The sequence below is a fragment of the Gallinula chloropus genome (genome assembly GCF_964237585.1).
Source record: "Gallinula chloropus genome assembly, contig: HAP1_SCAFFOLD_166, whole genome shotgun sequence".
NCBI lineage: Eukaryota > Metazoa > Chordata > Aves > Gruiformes > Rallidae > Gallinula > Gallinula chloropus.
This window is the reverse complement of record NW_028168824.1, coordinates 208,449-220,010: the sequence shown is the minus strand read 5'-3', so window position 1 is coordinate 220,010 and position 11,562 is coordinate 208,449. Positions and strand designations below refer to the sequence as shown.

At 42.4% G+C, this 11,562-nt stretch overlaps 1 pseudogene across 1 annotated transcript in view; it reads left to right on the top strand.

The window, feature by feature from the left end:
- Positions 1-3,413: 3,413 nt before the first annotated feature.
- Positions 3,414-11,562, top strand: part of LOC311204148 (hydrocephalus-inducing protein homolog) — a 67,535-nt pseudogene continuing 59,386 nt past the window's right edge. The window contains exons 1-4 of the transcript in view: positions 3,414-3,488; positions 3,579-3,637; positions 4,848-4,959; positions 5,164-5,220. The product of the transcript in view is annotated as a hydrocephalus-inducing protein homolog (transcript). The remainder of the gene's footprint in view (positions 3,489-3,578; positions 3,638-4,847; positions 4,960-5,163; positions 5,221-11,562) is intronic.

The following is an 11,562-nucleotide window of genomic DNA, read 5'->3' as shown; positions in this document are numbered from 1 at the left end:
GTGATGGGATCTCACTAAATCAGTAGGTGGCGCCTTTGTGCAGTATAGATGTACGAGTATGTACTTGGCTGTAGGAACTCCAGAAACACGAGGAGATAAACCTAACTTGAGATGTACAGTCTGTGTGGGGAACACCAAATTTAAAAATACAAATAATACCCTAAGCTCAGAGTGTGGCACTTTGATAAATCATTGTGCTCTGAGTACAAATCTCAATTGAAAAGCAACTTGAGAGAGACACTCTGTTCACATCCCTCACTTCCAAATCTTCAGTGAGCACAAATGGTAAGCTGTGCTTCTCTTTTGACATCAAGGGATGCTGATAAAGAAAGGTGCCTCACTTGAGGATTCACAGTAAACTCATCAAGCTGGGCAGATGCCTCCCTGGACAGCAGCTGTAACAGCAAGAGGTGCTGTTGCTGTCTCTTAAGGTCTCTTAAGGTCATTAAATCCAGCCCCTCGGTAGCATCTGAAGGCTCAGCAGACTTGTTGGCACTGCTCACTGATCAACTTTGTCCGCAGTGTCTTTTGTGCCAAGTCTTTACTGTGTGCTAGCTCCTACTTGTAGTTTTGGGCAGAAAATGAGGAAGAACTTGACCATGACAGGAAAATATGGTTTTACACAGACAGTGGAGTTCCATTGTGTGCACCTCAAAGCTGTGCTGCATTTAACTGCCTTGAGGTGAGCTTCTGCTCTTTGACCACAGCATCTTTAGATGCTCCAGCTGTTGAAACTGTTTCTCTAGTAGCCTGTGATGATAAAGCTGCCTGGATTATCAAAGTGTGCAAGTAACTTGCAGCATCTGCTTTCTGTCTTAGGTGGAAAATGAAGAGTTGAGACATCTCATGTGGTCCTCAGTTCTGCTGTACAAGACTCTCAGTATGGAAGTGATGGCCTGTGTGCTTCTCTCAGCAAAAGCTATTCCCTTTCTGTTGGATGATTCATTTGTTCATGCTGATGAGCATCAGTCAGGTAAGAGAGATGGTTAATCCCTTACTAGGGTTACCCACCTGATCCCCGCCTGTGGGTTTGTCTTCAATCTGACCTCAGTCCCGGGGAAGACCTTGGAGAGGGTCATCTTAGGAGCTGTCATGGAGCACATGCGTGATGCCCAGGGCTTCAGGCCCAGTCAACATTGGTTTTCAAAAGGCAGATTTTGTCAAACTAACCTGATCACCTCCTGTGACAAGGTGACCTGCTTAATGGACAAGGGGAAGGCTGTGGATGTGTCTCCCTGGACTTCAGGAAAGCCTTTGACACGGTTTCTTACAGCATTCTGACTGAGAAACTGGCTGCCACTGGCCTGGACAGGGGGACCCTCAGCTGGGTTAAAAACTGGCTGGATGGCCGGGCCCAAAGGGGGGTGGTGAATTGCCGCAACTGAGAGACGGGACACCGCTTAATGTAAGCAAAGTGATCGGTTTATTATGGCTAACGGCTTTCTTTTATACTATCGTTAGTACATATTATAATTGTTACTAATGCATATTATAATTGTTACAACTTGAGTGGTTCTTGGTTAAAGATTACATCACTCATCTTGCAATCTGGGAACAGCGTTTCTTTCTCTTTCTCAGGAACAGCAGATCCTTGAAATATACATCATGTTTCTACTTCTTGTACCGTGTAACATCGCTATCAAAAACACTGACCTTCCTCTCTATCATTTGCGTCGGGATGGTGCAACGCCTACTCGTACTATTAAGTTACACAGGAGACTGCTTGAACAATGGCTCCATAGAGCCATGGCCTTGCATCTCATGTAGCCACTCTTCCACAATTCCCCCGTTTTTATTTTATGGACTAGCCAGAGTTTGCGAAGAGCATTATCCATCCTGCCAGGGAAATACTGTGACATACATGGCAAAAATAGCACTAAGGCAAAAATAACTGACAAAAACATAAGCCCTTATTTAACTGAATCTAAAAAACAGAAACAGAAAGCCATACTGAAAAGCATGGCAAGCTAAAAACTGCTAATTGGCTATACATACTGCTCACACCAAAGTAATTAATTAGTACTTATAATGAGTTTTGAGACGCATATCTTATAGTTAATTATTGTTAGTTTACCTTTGATGTCTAAAAGTTATCTGCACTCCTGTTGTATTTTGGGCATCTTATTATGGCTGGTTAACGACATGTTCACTTACTTCCAAACACTTTCCTACAACTCCTTCTTGGGTTGAGGCAGTGTGTACCTCTGTTTTCAAAGTCATTATGTTTGAGAATATAATTACCAAATATCTCTCAGCATGAGTAATTTTCTTGTCTCATGGGAATTCAAGGATATTGTCTTCTGTGAGGAGAGCCAGGCCGCCGGCAGGCCCACTGTCCTCCTTGCCAATTTTTCCTTTTAGTATCTGTGTTACAAAAACTGCTTTTTGAGGTCTCTGCAAAGGCCCTTTGCAGAAAGCCCAATAAACATGACAGTAAATGTAAGACAAGTACCATAATTACCAAACCCAATAATCCAAATTTGACCATCAACAATATCCATCCTGAAATTCCCCAGTCATGAAACCAATTGTAAGTGTCTTGATACCTTTGCTGTTGCATTTGGTTTTTTTGGCAATCAGGAGTGTCAGAAGTGCAGATAACATCAGCCTCATGTTTTCCTGCAGGCACCGCTTGCAGTCTGTGACCTTAGGCTGTGCAGAAATCACAATTTCCCTAATTTTCATTTAGCACAAATACATGCATTTTTCAAAGACTGTCAGATCATTCAAACTATCCCGCAGCAAAGTTCATAGTCCACTGTGGCTGCACTTGGAACACTTGACTTCAGTTACTGGGATCAGGATCTCATCCTGGTTCATGCAAGCTTGAGTTCTTCTGGATCCACAGCTTTATCCGCTTGGCTCCTGTTATCTATAATGACACAGGCAGACCTCCTTCCCAAGTTAGTACCTGTAACTTCATTCTTAATAACATTTGACAGAGGTACCAAACTGTTCTGTGACAGACATAACTAGTTCAAAACATAAAGAGCTTTGTGAGAGTGTGTGATCGGTTTGCCTAAGGAGACCATTCATTTAGCTGGTAGGGAACTGGTTGGGACAGAAGTAGAAATTGGCAAGTTGTTTTTTACTTGTTTGTTGTGATTTTTGAAATGCAAAACTGATCAGTTTTGGAATATGCAATGCAGCCAGTCCACAGCTTTCCCACCCCGTCACCCATTACTTAGCAAATTAATCTTTAAGTGGGTCTCCAGGCCTGGTCAAAACCGGCTGGAGTCTTTCTTTTTGTCATGCACCATCATCATGGAGGAAATACTGGGTTCACTGGATTCACGCATGCGTGAGCTTCCTTTTCTAGTACTTTCTGTGGGGAGGTGGTGAGGGAAAACTGCGCCTGTTTCCCAAAGCACACAGTTAGGTGAACACGCAGTTGAGCAGCAGAGCAGTACAAGATGGCCGGCACTGGTGAGGGCGAGACCCCAATTCCCCCGCCTGAGTCGCAGGATTCGTATGCAACTCCACGAGTGGTAAATTTTCCTTTCTACAGCACTATAGCCAGGCAGTAGGGGCAATGTCCTTGCTATGGCTCTAGTGGTATATTGTTCCCCTGCCATTAGACTTTCCGGTTGTCGCCTTCGGAACGAGTGCGGTTCTACCCACCGGAGCAACCAGACAGGTGGGTATTACTGAGACTAAAAGGTCTCTTCAAGCTCAGATAATTTAGAAAGAATCAAGATTTTCCTTTTCTGTTAATGGTTTTAATTCCAGGCAGACGACCCAGGCTTCTGCTGAAAATGATGTGGACATTTGGGAGCGGCGCTTTAAAATTGAATGTTATATATTGTCAGGCCTTATTATTATTTTGATTATTTTTCTTATTGTGGCTGGTTTCTATTGTTGTTATAGTTGTGTACACCAATAAAGTTTAGTTTTTGTTCAGTTATTCAAGAGTTTCTATCTATGTCTCTATTAGACCTCAGGGGGAGAAAGTTGCTACACCACGTGACTAATAACTTTATAGAAAGCATAGAAGGGATAGGGTTATATGATCCTAACAGCTACTTGTTTTGTTGGGTTTTACAAACCTGATCGGTAGCATTGGCAATCTTGTTGGAAATTATTTCCAAAACTGCTTGCATGCGAATTATGCAGTTCAGGCTATAATTTGGTTCCCATGCCCCTGTTACCAATTCATTAGGATTCCATGTGGCCAGCCTGTAATGCTTTGTTCTTATGGGAGGCTGCTCTCTTTTCCCCCTAATTTTGTGTTCCACCTATTTCAATCTTGACAGATCTTTTCTCTCATGCAACACCTTTATTTCATTTTTTAACAACACCTGACATTGACTTTCATTGACCCCTTTTAAACTTCCTTTTACACCTACTCTATACAAACATCGACATACTTTTGCAAACCAAATTCGGGGACGTGTGTAACGTCCGTTTGCCAAACTTCTAGTGGGCCTATGCCACAAGGACTCATGCCAGGGACAAGGCCACTAGCAAACTGTCGACAGTCCAGGCATGACTGCACAATCCAGCCACAGTTCCTTAAAAAAAAAAAAAAAACCCTTATATAATCTCTTATCTAAAATTCCTTTTGATAATGCTCGTTTCATTTGGGTAACTGTCCTACCACATACAATTAATCACATACTATGGCTTTTCACTTTGCAAACATTTTTACAACTGCCTGTAACTCCGGCTGCTGAGTTGAGGCTTGTATTTCCTCTAATACCAATTCCTGTTATTTTCCATTTTCTTTGCTATGTCACCAGCCTTGCTCTCAGTTGGCTAAATCCGTGAACACTGCAAACCGACCCATCAGACAAGCGACATTGCAAGATGGGAGTGGGTTCTCCCACTTCTATGGCAATTCTGCCAAGGCTCTGGGCTGTGCAGCATGCTCTCACTGGTCTCGGCTGCTGCCCGCAGCACCCTCCTCTCCGTGCTGTGAACCACAGCGCGACCCCGACGGTCACCAGGGCCGAGCCCTGGGTGAGCACTAGGACCTGGCGGAACACCAGGACCTGCCGCACGGTCTCCCTGTTCTGTCCACCTCCCACCGGCCCACTATTCACTCTCTCCACCACCCGCTCAGTCCCACGTCAACTTTTCCCCAGTAAGTTCCTCAACTGAGTATGAATCCAAATACCCTGATGTAACCGTTTTTCCCATTCTGACGCCATCTTACGTGTCCAGGCTGTGACGAGCAGTCTCTGCAGAGTGTCTCGGGCGTCAGGAGACAGTGATGGATTGGTGAGTTCGTCGGGAGGTGTGGGTGATGTGTCCATCTCTGTAGGATTCTTGTCCCCGTGCTTAGGTTCCTTGTCCACGGGGGCAACACTGCTCTGTGCCTTAGTTGGTGATTCTTCATGTAGGTAGATCTTATCTCAGTAGTTTTCGGGTGGCTGGGTGGGCAGTTCTGCAAACCCTTTCCCAGCAGGGCATGCCATCGCCCACTCTGCTTTTTTCCAGCTTTTCAAGGACAGGCTGAAGTTGTTGATGCCAGCTAACATTTTAAACTGCGTCATGTGGTGCTTTAGGTGCAGTTAAAGTTAGGCAGTCGGTTGTACGTTTGTTTCCACATTTTTCCTTCCAGAGGTATAGTGGGGGGGGGGGACGGGACGCAGGCCATGGTGGCAGATTTATGCGCACTACTCTCTCCCCTTCCCGGTCAGTTCTGACTGATTTATCACTTTGTTCTGATAACACAGCATTATTACTTGGCATAGTAACTGGGGTAGATGAAAGAGCACCCAGAAACAAAACACATTCTCCATTGTAAATTTTTTCCCTTTTAAAATTGGTTTGGTAGAACCCAGAACAGGTGCTAAAGCTGCAAAGGCTGAAGTAGCAGCAATGCATTCTGCTAAAGTCCTTTTACTTAATTTCCAGAGAGTTATTAATGACTTAGGTTTGAGTTCCAATAGCTTCCCAAGTAGGTAAATCAAAAGCGCTGTCAAGGCTTGTTATCAGTTTTCTTTCTTCGCTCCACAAAAAGGAGGGGTTTTAAAGACTTTGCATAATTTTTAATCACTCTCTTAGAGAGCAGATTGTGGAGGAGTTTCAGTACCACCTCGCCTTTTTTATCAAGTGTGTATTCCCCATTCCTCAGTCAGTGGTGGGGGAGAGGGTACTGGTGCCTCACAAGCTCCTGATGTTTTAAGGGGTTCAGCTATTACCGATAGTCCAGTTGGGGGAGGTAGGTACATAATCACTTTCCAAGACTAACTTTCCAGGTTTATCCCCAAAGTTTCGCCACTCCTCCTTCTCGAAAACCTCATTATGATCTCTAAAATATCCCTTTGCTACCCCATACGCTAAAAGTTCCAGGAGCTCCTTTTTACAATCTATTTTTTGAACTTTTCGCTTTTCTAAAAAGCATAAATCATACACCGCTTGTCTGTCAGCCATTTAACTCACTGCGCTGTAGCAGCCTTTTGGACAGACTTCGGCAGTGCGTGGCCGGCAGGACCCGTCTATACGGTCGCCTGGGCGCCGAGGTAGTTGATCTGTTGTAAAAATATTCGATGCAGTGACGGTGGGGATTTTAACTTGGACCCACTTCAACGTGCATTTAAGATCATGACCCGAAATAGTCTTACCATGTTTGGCTAATAAGGCTTTCATAAGTTCATATACGTCTCTTTCTACGGGGGTCGAAACTTGCCCTCCCATCTGGATTACCCGCAGCTCACCTCTCTTCCCCGAGGGATTGTTTGCCGGCTCCTGCTTCCTTTCAGCAGCTCACTCTGTAGTTCTGCGGGAGTTGCGACCGGCTGCCAGATAGGCAGTTCTCCAGTTCCTCGGAATGCCGAGTCGTCCGGTCCATTTTGGATCGAATCACGTCGGGGTCACCATTTGCCGCAACTGGGAGACGGGACACCGCTTAATGTAAGCAAAGTGATCGGTTTATTATGGCTAACGGCTTTCTTTTATACTATCGTTAATACATATTATAATTGTTACTAATGCATATTATAATTGTTACAACTTGAATGGTTCTTGGTTAAAGATTACATCACTCATCTTGCAATCTGGGAACAGCGTTTCTTTCTCTTTCTCAGGAACAGTAGATCCTTGAAATATACATCATGTTTCTACTTCTTGTACTGTGTAACATCGCTATCAAAAACACTGACCTTCCTTTCTATCATTTGCGTCGGGATGGTGCAACGCCTACTTGTACTATTAAGTTACACAGGAGACTGCTTGAACAATGGCTCCATAGAGCCATGGCCTTGCATCTCATGTAGCCACTCTTCCACACTAAAGGCTGAGGTAAAGAAGAAATTAAGGACCTCAGCCTTGTCCTTATCCCTTGTCACTAGTGTTCCCTCAGTATCCAATAAGGGATGGAGATTCTCCTTGATCCTCCTCTTACTGTTAATGTACCTAGAGAAGGACTTTTTATTATCTTGTACAGAACTGGCCAGTCTGAGTTCCAGTTCAGCTTTAGCCCTTCTGACTTTCTCCCTACACGATCTCACTGAATTACTATTGTCGGCCCAAGACACCTGCCCCTTCTTCCAAAGCTCATATTTTTCCCTCTTTTCACAAAGATCTTCCTGGATCTCCCTCCTCAGCCAAGCTGGCTTCCTTCCTTGCTGACTCCTCTTCCAACAGACCGGGACAGCCTGTTCTTGTGCCACCAAGATTTCCTTCTTAAGGAGCAACCAACCCTCTTGGGCTCCTTTGCCCTCCAGGGCTGCCTCCCATGGAATCTTATTGAGCAGCTTCCTGAACAGACCAAAGTCAGACTTCCATAGGGCTAAGGTGCTTGTTCTGGTGTTTCCCTTTCTTACTTCTCCCAGTACTAAGAATTCTGTCAGCTCATGATCCTTATGCCCCAGGCATCCTCCAACCTTCACATCCCCCACTGGGCCTTCGCTGTTTTCAAACAGCAAGTCCAGCAGGGCACCTTCCCTGGTAGGTTCTGTCACCAGCTGGGTCAGGAATTTGTCTTCCAAACACTCTGGGAATCTGATAGACTGCTTCCTCCCTGCTGTACTGTACATCCAGGAGACATCTGGTAAATTGAAGTCCCCAATAAGGACGAGGGCTTGTGATCGTCATGACAGTTCCTTGCTAGACAGGTTAAGTGAGATGATCACCCCTATCTGTAACCCCTTCTGGGTCTGACAAGGGTCAGACAATAATTACTTTAATAGCAGGGCAAAGCAACTGAGAAAGTCAGGAATGAAATTGGACAAGCAGACAGTATGGTATCCTCCTGATAGTATGCTTAAAGCTGCAAAGTTAACTGCTCTGATATCCATATAATCATGAAAATGCACAAAAGATTAAATATTTTTTCTAAAAGTTTGATAACTTTAAGTGCTCCACCTCTCACCTTTAAAAGTCACTTGAATTCATAAGTTAATAATCAATTAACAAGTCAGTTATCTCCATCTTCCAATGAAGATCCCTCCCACCTTCTGCTGGATATCTCCAACGCGTTACCTTCTATCCAGATCCCTGGATAATCTACACAATAACCAATATTCCAATTTGCACATCTTATAGCCCAGCTATATAGCTTTATCTTACTTGTGCTAATGACCACCCCTCTTGTGATTTACAAACTCACTCATTCACTCAAGGAAGGACTATAATGCCACTGAGTTAAGTTATTCCACTTTCCACGCAAGCAAGCAGGGATTGGTACAAAAAGCCCTTTCATCCCTATCAGAATGCCAACTATAGTACAGCCTGACCCTAAGAAAGTGCTTTGAGTGTGTTTGCTGAACTGAATCTAATAATAAACTTTAGAGCTGACTCACGTCAAGGTTTTAGACCAGAGCAAGAGGACTGGGGTTTCAGGATTTCACGGTACTTTATATACCAACCTGGACAAGAAACAGTACTAGAGCTGTAGTTTTGTGGAATGTCAGAATTACAATGCACTTACTCAGTGTTCTGACTGGTAAACAGCATGCACAGCATAAGATGAAAGAGTTCCAACTGGAGCTGCTCCTGTTGTTCAGGAGGGTTAATGTCCCTCTTCAGTTCAAAGAGTAGATAAATCAATACATCTGAGTGCATCAATAGAGACAACAGATGTGATTTCATTGCTCTTCACAACACCACCACACCCCCCACCCTCTCACCCCCCAAAAAAACCCCAACACCACAAAACCCTCAAAAAACCCAAAAGCGGGAAGGGAAGGGAAGGGAAGGGAAGGGAAGGGAAGGGAAGGGAAGGGAAGGGAAGGGAAGGGAAGGGAAGGGAAGGGAAGGGAAGGGAAGGGAAGGGAAGGGAAGGGAAGGGAAGGGAAGGGAAGGGAAGGGAAGGGAAGGGAAGGGAAGGGAAGGGAAGGGAAGGGAAGGGAAGGGAAGGGAAGGGAAGGGAAGGGAAGGGAAGGGAAGGGAAGGGAAGGGAATTGTCTGAGTTTCAGAGTAATTATAAAGTGAAAGATGATCTGTAAGGTAGGAGAAGCATGGCTTGTTCTGAAAAATTTTGTAACTGAAAGGACCTGTTTTACTGTTCCAAATGATGGAATCTCCTGTAACTGAACTCTATTTAATCTCACTAAAGCTCTGTAAAAACCCTGAAGTCTGCTCATATGTTACCAAATGGTAGGTGGATACTGTGCAACAGATGAAAACTGACATCTTAATGACACCATCAGGCATATGAAAATTTACACCAGCAGGAAATAGTGAAACATCAACTATTCTTTTCTAATTGTGTATGAATAACACAACACTGTCTCAAAAAGTAGAATTACAGGAAAATCTCACATAGTTTCACAAGGCAAATCTTATTTCCATTATCAGTATTTTCAGGTAAAGAAAACACAAAAGTAATAAACCTGTAAATTTCATCAATGTCGTTTCCTAGAGGACTTTGCATTATGGGAAAGCTTGTTTGAATTTCTTCTTTTTTATTTCTTTTTTATTTCTTCCAAAGATGATATGTCAGGAGGACAGAAATTTATTAAAGTAGTTCTGGAAGATAAACTTACTAAAGAAAGTTTTCATAGTTGTGAAGCTCTTTTTAGCCTCTCTTGGGGTCATTTATATATTTTTGGTTAACTTTTATATAAATTTGATTTAAACTTAGAATTTCAATTGGCTAAACCCAAGAAATTTCAATAGTGATTTGAACACTTTTGTTTGTTAAGTTTCACATAAATTACAGTAAACCCAGAGATTTTTTCCCAAAACTGAAAAATTTCAACTCTGCAAGCACAGAAAAATGTTCCTTAGTTCTTGTTAATTTTTAGTGGAAGTAGAGCACTCATTCCTTGTCGAATCGATCTATCACCGCTATTCCTTTCCTTTTGTGAAAGCCAAGTTATTCTGAGAAATTAGCAGGTTTTCTTTTTGTTTAATATTGCATTAAATGCTTAACATATATTTAAAAAGAAAATTGTTAGGTGATGCTTCTACCTGGCTTCTACTCCTAAGTTCTGAATCAATCACTGTATAGGATGTGAGATGTTCTGGGGCATCTCAAATGGCAAGAGAAGGGTGTCGGTGGCCAACTGAATCAAGTACTGAAGTCTCAGAAACATTTAAAATTTAAGATAAATTCTGAGAACATAAGTCAATTTTTTATGTCATTGTAAATGAAAGGAATGCACACAATATTTAATGAAATTAATTTTCAAATAATGGGGGTAGGGTGGAAAAAAAGCGATGCTGCCAATCACTGACAAAGGAAGTGCAGTGAGCACTTCCAATAAATTATTAGATCTTCCAGTTTAGATTTTAGTCTTAAGCAAAGCCTGTTTCAAGTAAACCCATCTTTTTTCTATTTATGAATAATAAGTCTAAATCAAAGGAAAACCTGTTCCAAATGGATAAAACCCAAAAAATATTTCAAAGTAATTACTCTGAGCTAATCAGATTTGATCTGTAATCTGGAATACTGTCTACTTGTCACAGATATTCTCCTCTCATTGAGCTAACTCTACCACAGTGAAAAAATTATGAAAACTAGTTTAACACTAAGGACAAAATGGCTTTCAACCCTGAATAGCAGCTAAACTTTCAGCCATACATCAGATTGGATACTATCAGCAAAATAATTATTTAATCAAAAGAATTTGTGTAGCTTTTAACAGCAACTCAAAACCCCAAGTTTCACACTGCCTGAAATAAAGGCAACAAAATAAAGTGCCTAGTTTCTAGTAACGAGAGTATTCTGTCACTGACACAATGCATTTCAGTAACTTTTAGGGCTTAACCTTCACCCTATACTGTACCACAGCGTAGTGAAACACATAGATATACAGAAATGTGGCTAGCTGAGAAAAAACAAACCCTTTTCCAGAAAACTAAGCTTTAAATAGCTTCTTACACTAGAAGCTACAGAAATGCATGAATCAGACTAATATATGCATAATGGACTAAAATTCATGTGAATTCACTCTGCAGAGTTACATTGTGTGTACCTAAACAGTCTTTGAGACAGAAGTATCAATGTAATTTAAGGAAGTTTCCCATTTACTGTGTTTTGTTTGGCATTGTGAAGACTTCCTAGAAAGTTTAAACTGGATTTTTGTAACAGGGGTTTTTTATATTAAACTGAAGTAGAAGATGGAACCACATAATGCACTCCAGCTGCAAACAGGCATTGGGTCTTTGGAA